The sequence below is a fragment of the Pelophylax lessonae genome, assembly GCF_965119305.1.
Source record: "Pelophylax lessonae genome assembly, chromosome: 3".
Classification (NCBI taxonomy): Eukaryota; Metazoa; Chordata; class Amphibia; order Anura; family Ranidae; genus Pelophylax; species Pelophylax lessonae.
Window position 1 is genome coordinate 406136005 of NC_138770.1, and position 21273 is coordinate 406157277.

The 21273-nt window shown below is 42.8% G+C and overlaps 1 protein-coding gene across 1 annotated transcript in view; it reads right to left on the reverse strand.

The window, feature by feature from the left end:
* The window catches only part of TRAPPC3L (trafficking protein particle complex subunit 3L), a 132819-nt gene that overhangs the window by 110949 nt on the left and 597 nt on the right, over positions 1 to 21273 (reverse strand). The gene's annotated exons all lie outside the window — the stretch shown is intronic.

Below are 21273 nucleotides of genomic sequence, written 5' to 3' on the forward strand. Positions count from 1 at the left end.
CAGATGGCCTCCTCATACGTACTCCAATAGAGGATCAGAACGTGTCATGAAAATGAAATAAAAGTGGGGGCACAATAGTGTGATACCGTTTCAAAAAAAATTTTATTGAACACACCACTCCAAAGTGAACCCCCCAAATCCAATATGCTTACATTAAAAAACAAGTACTCAAGCATTGATAATAGCAACCCACTGGTTGTGACCAGCTCACCGCTGCTGCATGTTCGTTTTCCAGCTGCCTCTGTAGGTGAGATCCGGACCCCGGCCACGACTCCGTAGGGTTACCACGCAAGCAGCGTGCCTGTGTACTGACGCGTTTCGTCTGTTCTGACTTCTACTGAGGACCCAGTCAGAACAGACGAAACGCGTCAGAACACAGGCACGCTGCTTGCTTGGTAACCCTACAGGGTCGTGGCCGGGGTCCGGATCTCACCTACAGAGGCAGCTGGAAAACGAACATGCAGCAGCGGTGAGCTGGCCACAACCAGTGGGTTGCTATTATCAATGCTTGAGTACTTGTTTTTTAATGTAAGCATATTTGATTTTGGGGGGTTCACTTTGGAGTGGTGTGTTCAATAAAAAATTTTTTGAAACGGTATCACACTATTGTGCCCCCACTTTTATTTCATTTTCATGACACGTTCTGATCCTCTATTGGAGTACGTATGAGGAGGCCATCTGGTATTAGCTGACCAATGCTTATAGGCGTATCTTTATATTGGTTCTGGTGAGTGCCCACTCTTTAGGGGGTCATCTCCTATATATTGCTTTTTATTACAGCGGCTGCGATCAGCAAAATTTTATGTGGTTTTACAATTTTATAATTTTATATCTATTGTATGGTTTTATCCCTTTTAATAAGAAGCGCTGGGCGAGTGTTTGGAGCTTTCTCTAGTTTGTTTCAACCACTTTTTTACATCATTGTACAAGGTGTGCTGCTATTTTATACATACATGGAACTGATTTTGAATAAAACTTTTCAATGTTCTATTTACTACATTGGCATCATTCATGACTATTATTACTGCCATCATTAATCATTATGATATAAAACACATATTTCATATAGCGCTTATATGTGGTTAACCCTTGTGTGACTAATTAGGGAGCACACATGCTCCACGTTGAGATAAATACATTGTAAAATCTCAGTTAATGTCAATTGGTCTAAATCAGTTATATACTGTATATATATATTTTGACACAACATGTATACTTGGTGCTATGTTCCTGTTCATATTTTTTTAACTTAAAATTTGACAGACAACCTTTATTACCAATAATATGTAATGTACTTTACAATGTTCCTGACATATATTTCAGCTTCCTGGATTTTTTTTCATCTGGCCTTCAGATAGGAAAGGCAGAGTGATTTAATACCTGTTTATATTTGTCATCCATGTGACGAAATGAAAAGTATGCCGTTTGCAATAAACTTTGCATAAAATAGTTAATTTGTATTTGATTTTAATGGTCCAAAGAATGTCAGGCAAAAATGGTCGGGCCTCACGCATGTTCACTTCATCAAATCTGGCCCTCTTTAAAAAAAGTTTGGACACCCCTGCAGTAGGCAATCAGGTTCGATGAGCATAGCTTTTTAGTAACCCATGGAAAAAAAAAATGTATAATCGTTGTCAAAGTATAGGTAATCCATTATCTTCTCTGTAAAGATCTAATCTTAAACTTCAGGCAATGTACAGGTTTCAAATAGTTCTATCCAGGGGCCCCAGGTTTTATTAAATTTACGAGCTGTTCTGTGCTAGATCACTTACTTAGTACGTGATCTGACACTTCCAGGTCTGGGGCACGCCACCACCGACCAGCTCCTGCTGTTATGAGACACAACGGGAGCCAATCGCTGAGCCCGGGGGACCGCCGGGACCCGCCAATGGTTCAGGAGAAAGGCAGAACGGCGGTCTGCCTATGTAAACAAGGCAGACCGCTGTTCTGTAAAAGGGGAACGTGCCGATCCTGTGTTCCTGCTAAGCATTTCTTCAGTCAATGCACATCCCGCACAGTTAGTAATCACTCCCATTGAACACAGTTAAAGGAGATGGACAGCCAAAGCTCATTTTCACCGTTCTGCACACCTGTGACCCATTTTCAGCAGAGAGCAGTCTGAAGTGATCCACTGAAAGCCTGAGACGGACGCTCTCCACCCCTTCACAGCCCAGCGCTCCAGTGAGCAAGGAGGGAGCAGAGCAGAGAGCTGCTGACTATCAGTCAGCAGCTCTCTGTTCGGGAAGTTGTCAGAACCGAGCGATCGGACACCACTGTTCTCAATGCAAAGGCGCCGGGGGACAGATGCAGCATCGGTCCACCTAGGTAAGTATAAATGTGCAATAAACCCAAACCCCATACTGCTCTTTTAACTCTTCGATCGCCCCTGATGTTAACCCCTTCCCTGCCAGTGTCATTAGTACAGTAACAGTGCATATTTTTTTAGCACTGATCACTGTATTGGTGTCACTGGTCCCCAAAAAGTGTAAAAAGTGTCAGTCGGGTATCCGATTAGTCTGCCACAATATCGCAGTCCCATTATAAGTCACTAATCGCTGCCATTACTAGTATAAAAAAAAAAAATAGATAAATAAAAAAATAAATAAACATAGTTTGTAGCTGCTATAACTTTTGCGCAAACCAATCAATATACACGTATTGGGATTTTATTTTTTACCAAAAATATGTAGCAGAATACTTATTGGCCTAAATTGATGAAGAAATTGAATTTTTTTACATTTTTTTTTATTGGGAATGTTTTATAGCAGAAAGTAAAAAATATTGTTTTTTTTTTTGTATATAGCGCAAAAAATAAAAATTGTAGAGTTGATCAAATACCACCAAAAGAAAGCTCTATTTGTGGGTAAAAAAAAGGACATAAATCGTGTTTAGGTACAGTGTCGCATGAGCACGCAATTTTTTAGTTAATGTAACACAGTGCTGTATCGCAAAAAATAGCCTGGTCATGAAGGGGGGTAAACCTTCCAGAGATCAAGTGGTTTAGGGAAATTACTGTTGAGTGAATCCATTGTAATACTAGCGTTTTCCTAGCATAAAACAAAAACCGCAGGAATTGTTTTTGGTATGAACTTAAATCAATCTTGTCCATCACCCCCATTATACATCACTTTGGGCTGCACATATTACGGTAGGAATATCAAAATTTGTGGCTATAAAGTGAGAAACATTAGACCAAAACGGTCCCTTTTTTTTTTTCACAGTTCCATAATATATGAAGCAGATTTCCCTTACACCTGTGGCATTTACGACACACTGGACTATCCAGTTTGCACATCCTGAAGAGCTGAAGTGGCGTATAGTAAATTCTTTGAAAAATGCGTAATTGGATCATTATATCTCTAGCTGAGATATTGGTAGCAAAATAAGTATCAAGAAGCTCCTCCCAGATTCCCTCAGAGCGGTTTGGAATATCTGACGACCAACGATCTCTGAAAGATTGCAATCGGGTAGGCCTATGCTGCACTAAAGTACCGTAGTAGGAGGAGATCAAACCCACATGCTCCATTTTGTTTTTTGAGTTTAATATAATTTTAATAATCTAACTATGCAAGGAACTGATAGGTCTTTTCGGGATTTTTCTCTGATGGGCTATAAATGTGGAGTGTACTGTGCAGAGAGCACAGTTTGGAATGCCCCAGTCCTGACATCAGTACAGGTGTAATAATCCGTACCCACTGCCAACAAAGAAGGGACAGAAATGGAGTGCTTGCAATCACACAACTGCACATTAAAGATAAAGAAAATACTACAGTGAAATACATTTTTTTATAAAAATGAATGAAACATTGTTACACATGCCCTGGGAAAATTTTGAGAGTTAGGGCTCTTTCACAAATGGAGACCGTCGGACGGACTCCGTTTTTCTCAGCGGGGATCGATCCCCCGCTGAGCAGGAGGATGACAGCTGTTCTCCGCGCTTTGTGCAGAGACACAGCTGTCAGGTGCCGCTCTTCTCTATGAGGGAATCGGATGGGAACGAACCGTCTGTCCGTTCTCATCCAATCCCATCCGATCCGATCCACTGGACGGATGGAAAATAGGGTTTCCATCCATCCAGATTTGATGGATCAGATCGGATGTCAGCAGACATGTCTCCGCTGACATCCGATGCCCCATAGCGATGCATGGGGTGACCGTTCTGATCCGCCCAAAAAACTGACAGGTGGATCTGAATGGTCCGCCTGTGTGAAAGGGGCCTAAGCCTTTCCACCTACTTACCTTTCTGTTAATGATACAGATGTATTAATCATCAATCAAAAAAAAAATCATCATCAAAAAAATATAAGATCATACATTACTGCACTTATGAAATACATAAAAGGCTTGTCTTAGAACAAAACATCACCTTGTAATTACACCTTTATTGACATCATTAATACACATAAATCTGCGTTTTCTGCCAAGTATGTAAAACAGCACGGTACTATAAAATCAAAACACAATAATAGCTAAGCAGAACATAATTTACTTCCTTTCTAAAAGGCTTTTAGGGAATCTAGTCATAAAATTCTTGTTGTCATGCTAGCTTTTTTTTCTGCAGGTACAGATGGAAGATGTTTCACATTGCAGGGCCCTCTGATTCCTCCTGTATTGAATTGTATTACAACTACCGTCTACCCTAATGCTGTACAGCACTGCGCAAACTGTTGGCACTATATAAATCCTATATAGCAATAATACCTCCATTTTACAGTCCATCAAAATATTATATTTATATAAATAAATAAATATATACATATATATATATATATATATATATATATATATACACACACAGATAGAAAGAGAGAGAGACCATACCATATTGTCAAAAGTATTGGGATGCCTGCCTTTACACGCACATGAACTTTAATGGCATCCCAGTTTCAGTCCATTGGGTTCAATATTGAGCTCACCCTTTTTCTAGCTATAACAGCTTCAACTCTTCTGGGAACGCTGTCCACAAGGTTTAGGAGTGTGTCTATGGGAATGTTTGACCATTCTTATAGAAGCACGTTTAGGAGGTCAGGCACTAATGTTGGACGAGAAGGCCTGGCTCGCACTCTTCGCTCTAATTCATCTCAAAGGTGTTCTCTCGGGTTAAGGTCAGGACTCTGTGCAGGCCAATCAAGTTCATCCACCCCAAACTCACTCATCCATGTTTTTATGGACCTTGCTTTGTGCACTGGTCCAAATCATTTAATGGATGGGGGGGGGGGGGGGGATTATGGTGTGGGGTTGTTTTTCAGGGGTTGGGCTTGGCCACCTAATTCCAGTGAAGAGAACTCTTAAGGCAGTGGTCTCCAAACTATGGCCCTCCAGTTGTTTAGGAACTACAATTCCCATCATGCCTAGTCATGTCTGTGAATGTCAGAGTTTTACAATGCCTCATGGGATGTGTAGTTCCACAACAGCTGGAGGGCCATAGTTTGGAGATCCCGGTCTTAATGCGTCAGCATACCAAGACATTTTTTACAATTTCATGCTGCCAACTTTGTGGGAGCAGTTTGGGAATGGCCCCTTGATCCAACATAACTGCGTACCAGTGCACAAAGCAAGGTCCATAAAGACATGGATGAGCGAGTTTGGGGTGGAGGAACTTGTCCTGACCTCAACCCAATAGAACACCTTTGGGATGAATTAGAGCGAAGACTGTGATTCAGGCCTTCCTGTCCAACATCAGTGGCTGACCTCACATATGCACTTCTGGAGGAATGGTCAAACATTCCCATAGACACTCTACAAAACCTTGTGGACAGCATTCCCAGAAGAGTTGAAGTTGTTATAGCTGCAAAGGATGGGCCAACACAATATTGAACCCTACAGACTAAAGCCCCGTACACACGTACCGATCGTCGGCCGACGGAACGTCCTACAAATGTTCGCGGCTGGTGTGTTTGTTGTTTGTCTGTTGAAAAGTGCTCCAAACTTGCCCAGGACATTTGTCTTCCGACAGAAAATGACGTCACTACGTTCCACGCACGTTCGCCGCTACAAAAGAGGAAGTGAGTGTTTGGCCGTGACCCCTCTGGGCATCTCGCGCTGATTTCGGTAGCATTTGTTTGGTTGACGACATTTCGCTATTTTCCGAGACATCGTTCGAGAATTTATTATGGCGACCGTGAATTCGTCCGTTGCTGTCGTTAGTGTTGGAGTTTTGGCTCTGAGACGACGTACGAGCAATAGGAAGAAGAAGCGGACCTCCTGGACGAAAAATTGGTTGCTTAACCGTGATCAATTTTCTCATATGTCCTTGCTGAGGGAGCTCCAGGAAAATAATCCTGATGACTTCAGGAATTATTTGAGGATGACGGATCCCATCTTTTACCGTCTTCTTGCCCTGGTGTCCCCCTATATTCTGAAGCAGGATACTTGTATGCGGCTTGCAATTACTCCTGAGCAAAGGTTAATTGCGACGTTGAGGTATCTTGCAACAGGGAGAAGCCTGCAGGATCTGAAGTTCACCACAGGCATCTCCCCCCAAGCACTGGGAGTCATCATCCCTGAGACCTGCTCTGCCATCATCAAGGTCTTGCAGAAGGACTATATCAAGGTATGTTTGATTTTTTACATTACATGTATTACTAGTTTCACCCGAATTATGATGTTTTTGGATGTACAGCAATTGACACAGGCCATTATTTGTAAACTACCCTCTGTCCGCATGCACATAGTAGTAAAGATGTAGATTATCTTTAACCATTTGTAAAATTACCCACTAACCACCCCACCATTCTCTCCTATGTGTCCCTAAACGCATTGCCTGTTAACAGTATTTTGAATTTGGGTCATTTTATTGCTTTCCCTCAAACAATTATTCCTTGGCCAATGTTTTAGTACCTAGTTAATGATTTATCTAAAATACATCAGTCCATCCATTCCCACCTATGATTCTGTATGTTTATGTAATGATGTTAAAACCTTCACTGACCACAAGCCCTAATTGATGTATAAATGCCCAGTTTTACTTACCCATCCCCCCACCCACATGCTAAATCTCAAAGTCAGCATATACCAAAGCTCAAGTTCAGAGGTCTTCAAACTATGGCCCACCAGTTGTTCACGAACTTCAATTTCCATCATGCCTAGTCATGTCTGTGAATGTCAGAGAATTACAAGGCCTCATGGGATGTGTAGTTCTGCAACAGCTGGAGGGCCGTAGTTTGTAAATCTCAGCTCTAGCTGGTGAGTATAATGGGCCATACACACTAGAAGATTGTCAGAACAATTTATCCTTCCGATTTACCAAAACCAAATAATATGAGGTCCAACAAACACTTTCAAATCCTATGCAATCTGGTAGGCCCTTGCACTACATAGAAAAGTTAAATCTGCACGAAAAAGTCTTCAGAGAATCTTCTAGTGTGTATGGCCCTTTACAATATAAGAACAATAGGAGGTTGAAAATAAATGTATGTAGATGTTACATCCCCATATCCAAACCTTTGCCTTCCTGTTGTATATTTTTTTAGCAAGTTGCATAAGCATTTAACAGACAACTGTGTGTGTAATTAATAATGTGATGTGCTCAAGCACTAATTATTTTTTTTTTTTTTTTTTTTTTTTTTTTTCCCCACAGTTTCCTTCAAACGCAGAGCAATGGCTGGAGATTTCTGATCAATTTCTGGAGAAGTGGAATTTTCCCAATTGTGGGGGTGCTATTGATGGGAAGCACGTCCGCATTGTCCCCCCTCCGAATTCCGGCACATTTTATTATAATTATAAAGGTTTTTTTAGTATAGTCATGCTAGCCATAGTTAATGCAAACTATGAGTTTATTTTTTTGGATATTGGCAAAAATGGCCGCAATTCGGATGGGGGAGTTATTGATCAGACGGAGTTCGCTCGTCGTCTAAAGAACGGCACTCTGAACCTGCCATCCAGGGAGCAAACTGTTGAGGGTATGAGCTTTGTGTTTATCGCAGATGAGGCTTTTGCGCTTGGGGAGCATCTCATGAAGCCCTACCCTCAGAGGAACCTCACCCCAGACCAAAGGATTTACAACTACCGGTTGTCCAGAGCTCGCAGAGTTGTGGAGAATGCCTTCGGGATAATGGCCAACCGGTTCCGGATATTCCTGACGTCCATAAACCTGGCACTGTACAAAGTGGATAATGTGGTCTTGTGTTGCTGCATTTTGCACAACTTCCTACGCAGGAATGCACAAAATTATGTCTTGCAGCAACTGGATACTGACCCTGCTATGCCAGGTACAAGTGGAGAGGCCCAACCTTCTAACCAAGTGGAGTCCATGCCGTCAATGGAAGTTGGACGGTCAGCATTGGCATCACACAGGGCCCGTCAGATCCGCCAGGAATATCTGGACTATTTCGTGGGGAGAGGAGCTGTGTCCTGGCAGCAATCACTGTCACAAACACATTAATCTTGTTAAAGATTGGACACACAAGATAAATGTCAGAGATATCTTATTTTTCAACACATTAAACAAAAATTGCAATGATTCTGTATTGTGGATTATAATCATTTGGGCACATATGCCAAACACAATTATTTGGGTTAATCATGTGTTATATATGTGTGACTTTGGAAGGGTTAATACATTCATCAGTGTGTTTCTTGACTGTAGTCTCTCACCAGCTGATCCAAAGTGATGATGGCCATGTGTTATTTTTTAGCCAGTGGTGTAAATACAAGGGCCTTCTGCACCCCACAAAATGTACACAAACCCTGTCACATTGAGAACTAGGTCACACCCAAGGTTCATCTAATGTCACCTTATATTGGTGTTCATTGTCCAGAAGTTGCCCATACTATATATTTCAGATAATACATTAGGGTATTAACAAAGTACCTACACCTGTTATGTTGTGTTCATTTATGACATCCTTCTCACTGCCCACCAATGTTAGGATATGTCAGTGTTATGTGAAACTTGATCATTGTTCATCTCAAAGTGTTATATATATATAGGTAATGGAAAGTGAACTAGAGCAACGAACAAGCAATACACTATAGATTACACTGATCTCCCTACACTGATTGCTACTGGCAATATCAATGCCATATTGAATCCTAGGACTGCTAGTACCTTGAGTGTTGAGTCACACTTATGCGATGCGGGAAGTCTGCGACTTTGCAGCCTTCCAGCATTGCATAAGGGTGACCCGCCACTTACTTTTTCCACAGGATTGTATTCCACAAGTGTTAAGCACTGTGCGATCCAATCCAGATACATCAGAAATAAAGGGTCATGTGCGACTTGTATGCGTGTTCAGTGCGAATGTAGCCATACAAAGTGTATGTCTCAATTCACACTGCACATCTGATGGCATGTAATATCGTAGCGCACTGCTCCTTTATTACATGCGATCAGATGTTCATGCGAAAATCAGCTATACAGTTTGTATGGCTCAATTCGCACTGCACTCGCACAAAAGTCGCACATGATGCATTTATTCAGCCGCATCAGGATAGGATCGCACAGTCGTTCAAACTTGTGTGCTCCGATCCTGTGTGAAATGTCAGATCGCACTGTGATATGCGTTAAAACTGGGGGTATCTTTAACATTTCATTGACACCTCCAGCAACTTGCATATGGCAGTGTCCAAAATGCTTTCATTAACATGTAAATATGTGAATAGGACAGCCATCATACATTTAGTGCTTCTTTACACAGCTTTAGACCTCGACCCCCCAACGAAAGTCTAATAAAGAATTGAACACACATTGTTGAATGTAAAAATGTTTTAGTATCAAACATTCACAGGGTTAGGGTTAGGGTTAGGGTTAGGGTTAGGGTTAGGGTTAGGGTTAGGGTGTTGGAAAGTGCTTTTCCCAAACTTGGGTACACTCTTTAACATCTGAGTGTCATAAAACTGGCCTAAAATATTATATAAAAATGGGAACATCCCAATACAAACTGTAAAAAATTTTAAAATAATTATTTTTAAAATTTGGCAAGCATGTCCACGAAATCACGCATCTTTCCTTGCAATGCCGTTGCAGTCTCTTTTATTTGCTCGAGGTCTGAGCAGCATTGAAGAGCCTCACGGGTCAATTTGGCCAATGTGCAAGTGTGTAATACATGATCTGGAAAATAAAATACAACGGAGTCAATGTGAATCACCTACATGAGGTCATAATATAGAAACATTTGGTGTGCAGGTAATCTTTAAATTCCTCTCGAGTTAATACCTACCCTGTTCTTATGCTCTTTTGCCCTAGGCTCTTCATCTTCCTCCTGACCTCCTCCAATGCTGTTGCTGATGATTCTGCCGGTCTCCTGAGCTTACTATATATTCATTAGGGGTGTGAACGCATGATGACGTCATTGTGAGGGCATGGTTGTAATGTATATATATTAAGATGCAGAGACCAGAGACGGGCAGAATGCACGGCAACAGCATTGGAGGAGGACAGGAGGAAGAAGAAGAGCCTAGGGCAAAAGAGCAGACAACATAAGAGCAGAAGATTGGACAGCAGAAGACTGGAGAGGAGAAGATCCAAAGAGCAGAGTGGAGAAGACCGGATGAAGATCTTTAAGAACATTTCATAAACGTCTCCTGTCGTTATTCACATACACTTCCATTTATGTGGTTAATGTGTAGGGGTACTATGTACCCCATACCCATTCACATAGTGATTGGGGTCTGGGATCTGGGGGCCACCCTTTGTTAAAGGTTGCTTCCAAAGTCCTAGGAACCCCCTGGCCGCATGACCCCCCAAAACCACCAGACAGGGTTGTGGGGATGAGGCTCTTGTCCTCCTCTACATGGGAGTAAGGTGCTTTTGGGTGTGCGGTGCAGAGGCCCCCTGGCCCAAAGCAACAAAACCCCCCCATGTTGAGGGCATGTGTCCTGCTGTGGTCCAGGGGGTGTTTGGTCCGCTTGCTCGTTCTCTTTCCTGGCCTGACAAGCTGCATGCTTGTATAAGGGTCTGGTAGGGGTTTTGGGGGTAACCCACGCTGTCTTTTTGTTGTGGGCATACCCTCAAACTCAATACCACACACAAAAGGCCTGGTTGTGAACTTGGGGGGACACCCACGGTGGGTTCTTCAATTTTTTGGTGTAGTTCCCCCTCAAAAATCTTCACAACGCAAGTGGCCCCGCAAGTCAGAGCATCCTGATCCGACTTACGGTGCGACTTCCATTCAAATAAAGAGGCTCCCATAGGGAACTAGTGTTGTAAATTGGAGGCTAAAAATAACACTGATAAAAATCATTCTGAAAAAACCTACGTGGGCACACAATTGGCTCTTGGACACTTGGTCCTGGTTCCTCCACAGTTTCTGAAGTGGCTTCCACGCTGCTTGCCAAGTTGCCAGGAGATCGGGCTTCTGACCTGGCTGGGGATGCCACATCCTGGCATGATGCAACATCTGCAATGTAAATTTGTAAGGGAATACAAGAATATAAGGTTAAACAATCATTGCAAATACACATATTTCTATGATCCCACTACACAAAAATCTGTGACTACCAACCTTCTTGTTGCTCTGGTGTCTGGTCACTTGTAGGCTCCACCAGGATTATTTCCGGCATAATGTCTTCATCTACATAATACAAAACATTGGCCATATCATAAAAGTCACAAGAGGTACATTTGTTAGGACATGGTGCCCTGCTTGATAGCTCTTTTAGTAACAAATATGAAGACATGTACATGGTTATCTACGAAAAATATGGTACATTAATGTTTGACAGTGCATAGGAACCAATTACCTTTAGTGGAATCTGTGCCACCTTCTGTGCCCATGTCCTCCTCTTCTTCCTCCACTGCAGATGGAGCTGCCAAACCTCTCCTCCTCCTTTCCCACTGTTTGGCACGGAGTTTACGTTTTTCTCCTATTTAAAGGTTTGAATAATAATCTGTGATTAATAGGAATGTTTGCTGAGAAGATTCGTGCAGGAAAGAACGTTCGTTGCAACACAATACATATATTTTTCACTATGGCTTCCTGACTTTTAATGTCATATACTAAAACATCAACAATAGATCGATCAAATCACGACATGACAACTAAAATGAGTAATCTAACTTTTTACATAGACATTATAATCTAGACATGTTAATACAACATACACCAAATTATAAAAAACATATTGCATGATTAAAAAAATAAAGAAAAAATAAAACTTACTTTTTTTCAAAATCCGATGGATTTGGGAAAGCTGATCCTGCTCACGGTGTTTGAGGTCAGACCATCGTTTCCTAATCTGATCTTTCGATCGCTCGACACCGAATTTTCTGACCAAACAGGCCACCACCTTGTCCATGATGCCATCTTTCCTGGCATTGGGCCGCTCGTAATTTGCCAACTTTCCATCGTAATCCATTTTTTCTAAAATGGAGACCATCTCCACCATTTCTGGCTTTGACATGGGTGTAGCCCTTGATTTTCGGGTGGCCCAATCACTTCGGCCTCCACTAATTGAGCTCCCAGATTGTTGAGACATGGTTCCTAATTAAACAATTATTATTCCACTGCCTCAGGTGTGAGTGTCGCATGTAGGCCTGATCTTCGGCACGTACACACCCCTGCACAAGCCCGCCACTGGAGGAGGAGTTGACGCCTGCGCTGTATTTAAAGGACGCCAGATCGTTCGGCCGACGATTCGCTAGCGGACATATCGAGAGTTGGAGCACGATCGAGCGGCGAATCACGACTTTTCCCCACAAACAAAGGTACGACTATTTTAATAGAAAGTGTGTGTTTTGGGCCCTATACAGCTTTTATTAGGAATATCTTTATTATGTGCCAAAATACATGCTATTTTAATATGTTTTGTGTTGTTTTGTGTCTTGCAGGCATATACTGTCCTGCAATATGGTGGACAATTTCACCACCCACAACTTTTTAATAAGTTTTATTGATGAGTTCAGGCAACTGCCGTGTTTGTGGCAAGTGAAGTCCGCGGATTATAAAAATCGAAAACTCCGAAAACAGGCCATGGAACATTTGGTGGCCTTCTACAAGCCCGTCTGTCCTGGGGCAAATTTTGAGTATATACGCAAAAAAATAAACAGTATTCGTACTGCCTACAGGCGGGAGTTAAAAAAAATAGAGGAGTCCACCCAGTCTGGAGCAGGGGCACGGAATGTACATGTACCACGGCTGTGGTACTATGATAACATGCGGTTCCTGGCAGACACCTTGGAATCCAGGCCGTCAATTTCTACACTGCCTTCTACTTCGGCAGAGGGCTCAGTGTCGGTAGATCCAAGCCAGGATGAGGATTTCCTGGAGGAGAGTTTTACTCAGGTATGGCATTTCACAATATATTGTCTGCTAAAATGTAATCATGTAACAAAATTATAAGCTAAACCATAATTGACCCTTTAGGTAAACGGGCATAGCAAGGGGTTGGCATGACAGGCAACCGCCAGGGGCGCAGGCCAAGGGGGGTGGGTCACAAAAACATTGGCATTGTTTTATTGTTTATTTTAACAATCCACTCAGCCTGCACACCCCAGAACCCCCAGTTTGCAGGCGGATTCATGCAGGTGTAAAACATTGAGAGCAGCTTCATGCAGGTGTAAAACATTGAGAGCTGCTTCATGCAGGTGTAAAACATTGAGAGCAGCTGAGCCAAAAGACCAGGAGACTGAGACTGCCTCTCACTGCATCCCCAGCACACCTCCGGTCTTACAAACAGTGCTGCATCCCCAGCACACCTCTGGTCCAAAGAAACACTGCTGTAGCCTCAGCATTCCTCTGGCTCAACCTTTTTTAATACAAAACTAACAGCTCCTGCAAATGATCCATCCATCCTTGCTTCCATGTCTCTGGTCTCTCACTCTGGGTCAGCAAGGCAGGTGGCTTCCTTATTCATGTTTCCCTGCACTGCTTCACCCTCAATGCCCTACATCAAGCCCTCTGCAAGTTCAGGCCCCTCTCTCTCTGCAACCCCCTCCTCTCTCTCTCACACCCCCTCTTTCTCTCCCTCTCTCTATCTCTCAACCCTCTCTTTCTTTTTCACACCTGAGACAATGATTGCCCACTAGAGAGCTCTACACTGGGCAAACAAGGGGCAAATTAGAAACTTTTAATGCCCTTTAATTTTTTTTTGGGGGGGTGGGTTACAGTTTTCCATTGATCTTGGGGGGGGGGGGGGGTTGTTGCCAAATACAGCTCCTCAACAAGGGCACTGGAGACCCTAGATACGCCACTGTATGTAAAGTCTGCTATTTGTTCACAATAATATAACAAACATGACTTTTTATATACACTATAACATTCTAATCAATTGTTCATTTCATCAACAGGGAAGTGTCACTGAGGAGGAGCCAGGTTGCAGCCAGGAGCCTGGGGAGCCTGCGGAGCCTGAGGAGCCTGCGGAACTATTTCCACCACCACCTCCTCCTGCCAAACGGAGGCAAAAGAGGAAGCACGTGGATGACATCACCGACGAGTTTATCCAGGAGGCCACCATAGCCCTACGTCGGAAACCGGAGGCCAATGAGTCCTTCGGGAATATGACTGCCAAAATCCTGGATAAGGTGGACCTCAGGCAGTGTCAGTATGCCAGAAAAATTATTCTGGATGTGCTGCAAAACGCTGAAAACGGCATACTTAATGAGCACAGCCATGCATGCCAGGAGCACCCGTGCCCTCCACCTCCACCTCCACCTCCACCTCCACAACACCCACCACCTCGCCAAATGCCACATGGCCAGTGGCAATATGGCCAGCAGGATCCAAACCTGCCCTCATGGCAACCTGATTATAGCTATCACCAACTTTAATTTGTGTAACCCCCTATTATTTATTTTACCCCTGTTTGCCAGTTTCTAGTTTAATTTTGTCCAAATGGACCTTTTTTATGTTTAGTTTATTATACGGAAAGTATTGATGTTTGCTTTGTTTTTTTTTTGCTGAGATCCAAAAAATAAAGAAAATTGAAAATAAAAAATGGCCTATCTGAATTTGTTAACATGTTTAATATTGTACATAACCTGAAAAATATGTTTTAGACATTAATTCATAAAAGAATAAAGGGTCATATCAATAGTTAGATCTTTGGTGTGAAAATACAAAAATAATGGTGAAGAGTTCAAATTATTTAATTCTAAAATTTGATAGAACAGATAGAATAGACAAACATTATCTTCATCATAACAGAACACATGCCTTTTTATTAGAAAAGTATGGCATTATGAGCAGCATCTTCCTTCTTCTCACATTTATCAAGATGAGCATGTGCTCCGCATTTCACCTATTTCTTGGACTTCCGCGAGCCGAAAGTTCTTTCTGAATAAAATGTTGAGTTTACTAGAGAAAATTCTTCCGGGAACTCATTTGGTTTGATCATGCGTGTTGGGATTTGTAGCTGTGTGTCGGCAGAATTGCGTACTGACAGGCGAACAATCGTCCGTTCTGGTGTCGGCATACAAATATTTTCATGTTTGCAAGAAAGACTTTTGTCCGCGGATTGTGCGCAGACATCTGTCGGAGGCACCATACTAACACGCGTACAATCGGCAGATCCTTCGTCCACCGACGTTTGTATGCCGACGATCGGTACGTGTGTACGGGCCTTAAGACTAAAGGCCCGTACACACGTACCGATCGTCGGCATACAAACGTCGGTGGACGAAGGATCTGCCGATTGTACGCGTGTTAGTATGGTGCCTCCGACAGATGTCTGCGCACAATCCGCGGACAAAAGTCTTTCGTGCAAACATGAAAATATTTGTATGCCGACACCAGAACGGACGATTGTTCGCCTGTCAGTACACAATTCGGCCGACAGACCGCAGATTTGCAAGACTGGGCATGCTCAGAAAATAGAAAACACAGGGAAAGTTAACCATTACATGACATCACTTCTGCAGTCGGCGGACAAAATTCTTGTGCTGTCCTTGTGCTGTCTTTGCACTTTTCAGCAGACACCGACATCCCGGGGAGAAAAGAGGAACATTTGTAAGCCGACCATCGGTACGTGTGTACGGGGCTTGAGATGCCATTAAAGTTAATGTGTGTGTAAAGGCAGGCGTCCCAATACTTTTAGTAATATAGTTAATGTGGAAAACACTGCAATTATATAATACTAAAATACACCGGCTTGTAAGGTCTAAATTATTTAAATGTGATTGTAAACCCTCACATATACCCAGTGAAGTGACTGAAGTCCAGAATTTAACCGCTTGCCGACTGCTCACAGTATATTTACTGCGGCAGTCAGCCCCTCACAGGCAGAGTGACGTTAATTAACGTCACTAGCCTGGGAGGGTCTGGGGAGCGAGCACGCGCCGCCGGAGGCGCGCTCCCGCTCCCGCGCGGTCACGGACCCCCCCGCGTGTGTGACCGGCGGACCCGATGTCCGCCGGTCACTCGGCGATCGTTGGGGTAGAGGGAGAAAGTCAGGCGGCTTGTGTAAACAAGCCACCTGTCATTCTCCTCGGTGTAAAAACACTGATCACACGGTTCTACTATGTAGAACCGTTGATCAGTGTCCTTACACCTCAAGTCACAGCCAATCACAGTAAGAATCACGCCTCTAGGGACACACACACAGCCCCTCCCTCTCAAATAAAGTTAACCCCTTCGCTACCAGTGTATTTTTACAGTAACAGTGCATATTTATAGCACTGATTACTGTAGAAATGTCACTGGTAACCCCAAAAGTGTCAAAAATGTCAGTCAAGGGTCCGATCTGTCCACCCCAATGTCACAGTACCGCAAAAAAAATCGCAGATCGCCGCCATTACGCGTTAAAAAAAAAACAACAAAAATGACAAAAATCTTTCCCTTTGTTAGTAAACGCGATAACTTTTGCGCAAACCAATAAAAATACGCTTTTTGCGATTTTTTTTTTACCAAACATATGTAGCATAAAACAAATTGGCCGAAAATGTTAAAAAATTTTGATTTTTACATTTTTTTTTGGGGGGAATTTCATATAAAAAAATGTGAAAAATATTGTTATTTATGTGAAATTTACGCTCTTTTTTTGTTTATAGCGCAAAAAGTAAAAAGCGCACAGGTGATCAAATACCACCAAAAGAAAGCTCTGTTTATGGGAAAAAAAGGACGTCAAAATTTGTTTAGGTACAGCGTCGCACGACCGCGCAATTGTCCGTTAAAGTCACGCAGTGCCGAATCACAAAATACCCCCTGGTCGTTTAGCAGCCAAATCCTCCGGGGCTTAAGTGGTTAAAAATCTTGTCTGAGTTGTCAAAGAAAGGGGGTGGAGAGCTGAAGTTACACTCTGCAGAGCTCTGAGAGCTGATTGGAGAGAAGGGACACACCCCTTTCACACAGCAACAGAGCTGAGGCTGTCAATCAGCTGGAGCTTCCTCCTCTGTCACCATTTTTCTTTTGGTGTCAGGAGAACTTGTCACAAGTGATTGATGCTGAAAGCAAAGGAATGAAGCAGCGGTCAAAAATTACACTCAGTGCCATAGTCAAGACAAGTACACACTATAGAGCAGTGATGGCAAACCTTGGCTCCCGAGATGTTTTGGAACAACATTTCCCATGATGCTCATGCACTCTGCAGTGCAGTTGAGCATCATGGGAAATATAGTTCCAAAACATCTGGGGTGCCAAGGTTCGCCATCAATGCTCTATAGTGTGTAGAGCAGCCTTTTTCAACCAGGGTGCCCAGGCACCCTGGTGTGCCTTGAGGTTTCTTCAGGGGTGCCTCAGCAAAATGCCCCAAAAATTTACCAAAAATTGTATACAAGGCAGCGGGTGGATGAAGCCTGCCTTTTACGTTACATAAAGTCACAGGTTTTCATTGTGCACCCTTACAACCCTCTAGCTGCCAACCTGCTAACATCCTTGTTTGACTCTCCTCTGCTTCTCTCCATAAGTTTTGGGGTCCTATTAGATGAGTGATGGAGAAAACTGAGGAAAAAGAGAAACATTGGCATACTAGTCAGTACCAACTTGTACCTCTAACGTTGGGTGTCCTACGTGTGTGTGTATGTTGCTGCATTATGTAAAACTATTAGAATCGTTTTTACATTTTAGGATGGGGTGCCTCAAGACTGTCCATAATTTTAACCACTTCCCCACTGCTCACTGTGCTGCTACTGCGGCACAGTGGCTCGTTATCGTCTGGCGACGTAGGTCTACGTCACGAGACACTCCCCTCTCTCGGCGGCGCGCGCGCGCCGCCGGAGGCTCGCTCCCGCTGTTTTCAGTCACAGCGGGAGTCGGGCCAGGGGAGGAGCTGTGGCGATCGCCGCTGCTCTTCCCAGATCGTCGGGGAATCTAGTTTGGAGATCCGCCCGCTTGTGTAAACAAAGCGGGCGGATCTCCTCAGTGACAAGGAGTGACAGATTGCAGTGTTCAGCATAGCTGAACATGCGATCTGTCCTTATGTCACTCAGTCACCCCCCCCCACACGTTAGTAAGCACCAGGCATACATTAACCCCTCCCTCTCCAATAAAATTAACCCCTTCCCTGCCAGTGTCATTTTTACAGTAACAGTGCATATATATAGCACTGATTACTGCAGTAATGTCACTGGTACCCCCAAAAGTGTCAAAAATGTCAGTCAAGGGTCCGATCTGTCCGCCGCAATGTCAAAGTCCCGCAAAAAAAATCGAAGATCGCCGCCATTACGCGTTAAAAAAAAAACACCAAAAATGACAGAAATCTTTCCCTTTGTTAGTAAACGCAATAACTTTTGCGCAAACCAATCTAAATACGCTTATTGTGATTTTTTTTACCAAACATAGGTAGCAGAAAATAAATTGGTCAAAAATTAAAAAAAATTTGATTTTTAAATTTTTTTGGGGGGGAATTTCATATAAAAAAATGTTAAAAATATTATTTTTTCAAAATAAACGCTATTTTTTTGTTTGTAGCGCAAAAAGTAAAGATTCCACAGGTGATCAAATACCACCAAAAGAAAGCTCTTTTTGTGGGGAAAAAAAGGACGTAAATTTCGTTTGGGTACGGTGTCGCGCGACTGCGCAATTGTCAGTTGAATTCGCACAGCGCCGAATCGCAAAAAGTGGCCCAGATGTAAGACAGCAAAATCCTCCAGTGGTAAAGTGGTTAAAGCGTGCCTCAAGACTGTCCATAATTTCTGGGGTGTGCCTCGACTGGAAAAAGGTTGAGAAACACTGGTGTAGAGGGATGTATTTAGTTCATAATTTATGTCTGAGGTTTACAACCACTTTAAGTCTCAGATCACACAAACCTGTTATATATTTTTGGTAAATGTAAGAACAATGTTTACCTATATCTCTCACATGATACATCACTCCAATATTGAGATCTCTGTGCTTGCCTTCCTAGGCCTCCTCAGCTCCCACAGCCATTTGAGATCCCTTTTTTGCCTATTGTATTTTTTTGTTATCCATTTCATATTATTATTATTATTATTTATTTATTACAGGTACTTATATATTATGGTAAATGCAACAGAAGGAATGGACATCCCCAAAATTGGTGGGTACAATCCTAGAGTACAACTAAGGTGAGCACAGCCAATTGAAATCCCTTTTTTCCCCTATTGTATTTTTTCATCTATTTCACATTATCATTATTATTATTATTTATTTATTTATTTTTTTATTTATTACAGGTACTTATACATTATGGTAAATGCAACAGAAGGAATGGACACCCCCAAAATTTGTGGAAACAACCCTAGAGTACAACTCTAAGGTGAGCAACGAATCACTTAGTTAGTGAACATATTGGTAAATATGTAAAAATAGATTCAACATGAAAGTTAGGCAGCTCCAGTATGCATAATATATATTTACATAAAACATGGTCCTTTTCATTTTTTTTATTTTTTTTTTTACGTACTGTAGCTGCTGACTTTTAATAAAAGGATGCTCATCTTTTCAGGAAACCAGCGCTGTCCTCACCCTTGCTAGTTCTTTGCAGGTCTTGCAGTCCCCTGGAGCTGCCATGCTAACAGTGGGAAGCCGGCTGTGATTCCTTGCGGCTTCACAGCTGATCTCCCATCACGCATTAGAGGGCAGCACTATGTGAATGGTCCTGCTGCCTTCTGGGACCTGTGTCCCAAGACGCTGAAGGCAGAGAGATAGGGCCAAACTTCCACTTGGATTGCCTAGTCGATCCGGGTGAAAGTGGGAGAGGATAACTATGAAAAACCAAAAAAAAAAAATAGTATTGGACCTGTTTCTTTTGTCTGCAGCCTGTCTTATAGGTGTGTGCATGGGCTGATGGGGTTGGGGCATTAAAATGCAAGATCAAAGCACAGGTTTAATTTGAGGCCTTAAAGAGGAAGTAAACTCTCCTCAGGAAGTTGTACCTATAGGTAAGCCTATGATAAGGCTTACCTATAGGTACTGTAAATATCTCCTAAACATGTACGGTTTAGGAGATATTAACCTTTAATGCAGCCAGTGACGTCACTGGCGCATGCTCTCTGAAGGAACGGCTGATCGTGCCGTTCCTTCAGAGCCCCGTGCCGTGACCGTCGGCTCACGCGCGCGTGCGCGGGAGTGACGTCACCGCGGCTCCGGCCAATCAGATGGCCGGATGCCGCGATCCCGGAAGACGGGCGACTGAACATGTCGCTCGTCATACAGGTAAGAGAGCGGCACGGCGGGGGCTCGTTCTAAGGTAAGTATTTCATAATGAGCTAGTATGCAATGCATACTAGCTCATTATGTCTTTCTCTTGCAGGTTGTAAAAAAAAAAAAATTTTTTTGAACGAGTTTACAACCTCTTTAAAAGGCTTAGGGGTTTTCTCTGCATTAAGGTAAAAAACATTCCATGGTCATCTCTTCCATCCCCCCTAAATATTTACTTGAGTCTGATCTCGATCCAGTGCTGTGCCTGAGAGCAGTGGCACTGCTCTCTCTCTCTCTTTCTCTCTCTGTCCCTCTCTCTCTCTATGCACAGAACATGGGGGCAGCAGCATAAGCCATGAGCCATTCCTGCTGCTGTCAATCAAATCTTGTGAGGAGGGAGTGGGGGATAGGACAGGGCTGTGCTGTGAGTGTCAAAAGTCGCACACAGCCTGGCTCAGGATCAAGCCCACACAAGTGCCCCTCATTGCAAAGGAAAAACAAAAGAAAACGAATGTAGCCATCACATCCAATGATTGGTAAGCTGCAATACTGTATATGACATTTTTGGTTTTGGGTTTAATACCACCTTAACTAAAATTAAGCTGTGCATTAAAAATAGTGTTTCTATTTATTCAAATAAATTTATGGACAGAGCAGTTTGAATTTAAATGTCCATTTCTCTACATAAACCTGGCAGTAAAAAACTTTGTATGAAAGAAAGCAAATTTATTCTCAAAGAAATATGTTCTTCATATAGAATGATCATAATATAGAATTATTAGTATGTAACATATTGGGG